General features: G+C 35.7%; 1 long non-coding RNA gene across 1 annotated transcript; it reads left to right on the top strand.

Moving 5' to 3' along the window:
• The first annotated feature begins 2,857 nt into the window (after positions 1-2,857).
• LOC134840405 (uncharacterized) lies at positions 2,858-5,131 on the top strand. The gene is made up of 3 exons (XR_010162420.1): positions 2,858-3,250; positions 4,170-4,346; positions 4,921-5,131. It is a non-coding gene; the product is annotated as an uncharacterized LOC134840405 (long non-coding RNA).
• The last annotated feature ends 637 nt before the right edge of the window (positions 5,132-5,768 follow it).

Consider the following 5,768-nt stretch of genomic DNA (forward strand, 5'->3'; position numbering starts at 1 on the left):
AATTTTATGAAAATTTTATTGCAGTTTGACTTTAAATCAGCTACAAACGTGGTCTTAATTCATATCAGCAGCCCAGCAACCAATATGCTTTCTTAGTTTTTAGAGAACGCAATCTATTATGTAAAAATCTTGTAAATTTACCTTGACAGAAAAACAATATAAAAATAACTTTTTTGTAATGATCTATAACTCAAAAAATCAAAAATTGTTGGGCCTTGATCTTGATATAAAAGACTTCCCAAAAATGTCGGCCACGGACGGTAGTTATCAAAGAGCGGTTTAAAATTAAAGTACAGTCGCGGAACATAAAATTTGTAACTTTTTGCTTTCAACGAGCAAGGGAACGGATTTTTCTCCACGTCTGCAACTAGAAAAGTTAAAGAATGAACTTTGGCTTTTGCTAGATGAAATAATTTGTAAAGATCTTACCAGATAAAAAACCCATGAACCCTAACGATTTTCGTAGGTGTTCTTGCTCTGGAAACATCCTCGAAAACAACTCAATGAACCTGAAATGATGAGCTCAAATTAGTTTTTAATGAAGCTGATGATCATGATTACGTCTCAAATGGCATAATTCCCAAATGGCATAAAAATGAAAAATTTCCCAAATTGCATAAATTTGATGCAACAGGTACAATAAGAAAATCGAGAACAATTTTTTCGTGAACAATTGTATAATTTTTCTGTATCAAAAGCGAAAATCATAAGATTGCGGTTATTGATAAGCTTCATGTGGTAAAATTTTCCGACAAATTTGTTGCTTAACATTTGTTTGAAAACAATTACTTTCAATCCTTGTTCACATGTTTTCGCTCCTGGCAGTATGTTAGAAATAGAAATTGATAGAAAACGTTTGAGCTACAATGAAAACTTGAAATGTATGCTATTTGGGAAAAGTTTCATTTTTATGCCATTTGGGAAGTTATCATGATCATCACTTAATCTCTAGGCCGTGGAAAAACAACAAACAAAATAGTTCAATGATTTACTGGGTCCAGCGTCAAAAAATGGTGGTGTCTGTTCTGACGATACAGAAATGTGGACAACATTTATAGACAACATGACTGCTTACGAGAACCATGTGCACTACTAGAATTGATGACATTATTTGAAGACAATATGGTTGCTCATGAGAACCCTACGAGAAAAGTGGTTAAAAGTGTCTACAAGGAAATTTGCGTTGATCAAAATAAATCAAAAGAACTATTTCAGCTGATATTTTGAAAAAACGACATCTTCTATCCAAGCACAGGTACTCGTAAGCAGTCATGTTGTCTCTAAATGTTGCCCACGTTCATCCGAGTGCACAGAATTCCCGTTTGCAGTCATGTTGTCTCTAAATATTGTCCACATTTCAAGCGACCAAGGCATTTTCATATCTGTATCGTCAGAACAGATAACACCATTTTTCGACGCCGGACCAAATAAATCTTTGAAATAATTTGTTTGTCGGTTTTCCGCGGCTTAGAGACTAAATGAAGATCCTCAGCATCAGTAAGAGCTAAATTGAGCCCAAAATTTTAAACTCCTTGTGTGGTTTTTGAGGATGTTTCGAAAACAAGAACACTTCAGAAATTAGTCATGATTTATGGCTATTTTACGCAGTCAACTCGAAATTTCTTAGTATTTGATTCAGTGAGACTCTTTCGAATAGTATCATCAAGCACAAGTCAAAAAAGTGAAGAAAAAATCCGTTCATTTACTCATTGAAATTAAAAAATTGGTGTTATAAGGTTATGTGTGAAGACTAAAAATGTTTTTCGTGGAAAAACTAGCTAGCATGTCAATTTTTGTTATAATCCGACAAAGTGAACAAAAAATTACTGTAGAAGTTTGCAGGTGAAAATTTGAGGGGAAAAGAAAAAGCCCGAATTTCAAAAATTGACTAAAAGCAGAAATCTAGTGTAATTTTTAAATAACGCGAGCAGGTTCACAATAGGACATAAATTTTTATTTTAGCCGCATAAACTTAGTTTTACTTGAGTTAAATATTTTTATAAATCACTAACGCTCGCAAGCTTGCAAGTGTAATAGTTTTTTCAGTGCCTTCTTGGGAACAAAATTAAAAAACTGAAAAAAAAACTAGAAATTTTGTTTTCATTTTTTATTCATTTTTCGAGAAAACTGTGGTAAAAAATGCCTACTTAACAATAACTCAAAGGCGGGTTTTCAAAATTTTTAAGGGTGGGCAGATTTTGAAAATTTTTGTTGACTTTTTTTAAGCTGACTAAAATGATTTTCCGAGCTCAACCAAAGGACTAAAAATACGCTGTTTAGGCCAAATTTTCAGCGCAGGCCAAAAAAGCGTTTTTAAGCACTTTTTGGATAAGTTTGTTTGACCAAAAAGTTGAGTTTATTTGGCGCACGCTTCTCCTCAAAATTAGTAAATATTGGCGCCAAAAGCGCCTTTAGAAAAACTTTAGGGTCCGTCAGCCAAAATTGGATATCTCATAATTTTACAAAAGGGTTGAAGCCCTCCGCTTCACTCCCTAAATCCGCTAATGCTTTGATAACAAATTAGGATTTTGTTCAGATCCTTTCAACGCACCACGGACAAAACAACCCTATTAAAAAACTTTTTTATTTTCAATTAGCGTGTTTGGAATTTTCGGTGCTACTTACACAGCAACCGCCTATCCTTTTTGTGCAGAATGTTCCTACGATGTGCTTTCTTGCTGGATTTTGGCACTCACTGTAAAATTGCATTGTTTTCAAGTTACTTTAAAAGACTACATTGAATGCTAGCATTTGCATCAAAAGGTTTATGACAGAGTTTACTCGTTACAAAGATGGCTTCATGCATCAGCAAGTTTTCTTACTAGCTGAAAAATTCGCAGCTTGTAAAGTCTACTGACGACAGACCATTGTAGATGAAAAAGATGGTGAATTGTGATTCTGGTATCGCACTTTAAGTTAGAAACTTTGTTTTACCAAATTTGAATAAGTTTGCTCTTGCTCTAAGAAAAAATAATTGAATAAAGTGTTTATAATATTGTTATCTTTATCACTTTTTATACCTGTTCAGGCTTTTTATAAGTTGATAAACACTGCCTTTAAAAAAACTTGATTCAAATTATATTATTTAGATTTCGGATTTCATCAAATACCATGTATACGAAATTCAAACACTATATGATGGAGTTTTCTATCGTAGCCAATTGCTTTTTCATTTTGGTCGCAGTTGTCACCGGATCTATTGCTCTTTCCAACGACCGTGTTGCCCTTGGATTAGTGACGATATTTACAAGTTAGTAACCCTGAAGTATAGCCGGCAGAACAGAAATTGTGTTTGAAATCTAGTCCTGGTATGCTAAATTAGTTTGACACGTGCAAATTAAAGCAACGCAGAACCCCCCTCCCTCCCTTCACCCAGGGGCGGATTTAGGGGGGGGGGGGGGGGTTGTGGGCGGATTTAGGGGGGAGGGGGGTGGGTGGACGCTTCTTCCTCGGGAATTCGACCCTCTGCCGACCCAAAGGGTACCCCCTTTGAAAAATTTTGAGATATCCAGTTTTGGCTGCCGACGAACCCTAAAATTTTTCTGAAGGCGCCTTTGGCGCCAATATATACTAATTTTAGGGGGGAAGCAAAATTTCCAAAAGTGCCTAAAAGCGCTCTTTTGGCCTGTTTTTTCAAAATTTTGCCTGCGGCGCTGAAATTTTTACCGAAACAAGGACTTTTTGCTGCTTTGGAAGAGCTCGGGAAATCAATTTATTCAAACACCTTAAAAAATTAAGGTTGAGAAAATTTCGTAAACTTTTTGAAAATCCGCCCCCTCAAGAAAATTCTAGATCCGCCCCTGCCTTCATGCGTACTCACTCCTCCGGAATATAACACTCCTGCCAGTCAAAAATTTCCCGTTGAATACAGATTTACGGCATTTTTTTCCTACCGCATTGGGTGCCATACCCGACCAAAATATAGAAAGCCACATAGGGTATGTGGCGGTATGATTTATGTGGTTAGAATTATCATAATCTACCTATAATTTCCGATAATCTAATCAGCTCAAATCAAAGTGCTACAATTGATATTCGAACAGAATATTCGAACAGAAGATTCATGCGTTTGTGAAGTTAGGTCATCGACTCGTGTCTTATTGTTTTTTCTTTTTCATTAAAATCTTTTTAGCGTGCATGTAAGATTTCTAAAATTATTTTGTGTGTAGTCGCAACTCCGGGGCTCGTGATGTTCCTGCTGGTGTGTCTTCACCGTAGCTGCAGATTGTACGAGACACACCCGAAGAACTTGCTAGTTTTCACTGCTGTTTTTTGTGCAGTTGCTCTAGCTGATATGACTACAGCGGCTCTATATGCAGCCAAGGCAAGCCACTACGGAGAAAAAGGTACTATAGCAGGCTAACAAAAACAAATCATCAATTGGCTCTATAACCACATGAAGCCATCTCGCTTTTAACTAAGAAATATTCTGCTCTTTTACTTATAATGTTTAAGATATTTACACTGAACAAAGTCGAATAGCAAACTGTTGGCATTTCATTTATACATAAATTTTGGAACTACCAAAGAAGTAACATCGAGAGAGAAGCTGCAAAATGCACTGAATTTCATGAATAGATCAAAGTGATGAACTTGGTTGGGTTCAAAATTTACTGCCCAACCGCAAAAATCAGATGTCTCAGGATTTTTTTTCATTTTACACAATTTTTTTCGAACTCTTCCTTTTACTCCTACTTTGGTTTCCCTTGGCATAAAAATGAGTTTAAGTACTGTGACCAGATGTTTCATTAGATATCATTGAAAAAAAATGGTAAAAGCAGAATAGAAATTGCGCATTTTAGGCGTCGACTGGATAGGATTGTATCGGCTCTCTCCGAATCTCTTATAACTCTTCTGAAAAATGAATACTTGCCGTTCAAATTTATGTAATCCAACATTTAACTACTCTTTGAATTTCAGGAATGCACTTGGACGGCAACAGAATTTTCCTGCTTCCTTGCCTATTCGGAATCGTGTTGAGTATCTTCAACGGATCAATTGTTTCAACGGTCTACACAAAAATTACGGATAAAAAACTGTTCTAAACATCAGGAATCAAAATTAAATATTGTGTGACGGAGTTTGCAAATTCACTATATATTAAGTAGTCTGCATACGTTGCCTCAGTTTTACAAGATAGTTACTAGTAAAATTCCCACTGAAAAACAAATTACGCAAAGAGGCGAAGCTGCACTTCGCAAGCACAAGCGAGAAAACGGCAAAAAAAGCAGCTCTAAAATGGTGAAAATGTGAAATAAGAAAAAAAAGTATAAACAAATCTTGAACAACAACACTGCTGCGAGACTCCGGAATCGAACCCCGATCCGGAGGTTGAGATTCGAGCATCCTCCCATCTGCGCCATATTCGCTTATAGTCGACCAATATAGGTTGATAAGCGATATACAAATGACCCAAATCTTTCACGCTGAATAAAAAAGTTTAGGAAAAAAACATAAAATTTTAGAGTTGGTTTACATTTACAACCAACATGAACCCAACTTTCGCATCCGGTATTTAAAATGCATACATGCCCAACAAATCTGTTGACCAGACAAATTTGTTGAAAAAGAATTCAGTTATTTGGGAAAAAGGAGTTGTATTACTTGTTTTACTAGTTTTTATAAAAAAAATTTCTAAAATCGTACAGAGAATTCAACCAAATTTGGTTTAATTTAATTACTTGTGCCATTACAGGAAGATATCAAATTAATTTTTAACAGTGTCGTCCAAAGCATGAACGTTACGTCTCTCCAAATATGTGCAATCA

This window comes from Symsagittifera roscoffensis, chromosome 2 (assembly GCF_963678635.1).
Source record: "Symsagittifera roscoffensis chromosome 2, txSymRosc1.1, whole genome shotgun sequence".
Lineage (NCBI taxonomy): Eukaryota > Metazoa > Xenacoelomorpha > Acoela > Convolutidae > Symsagittifera > Symsagittifera roscoffensis.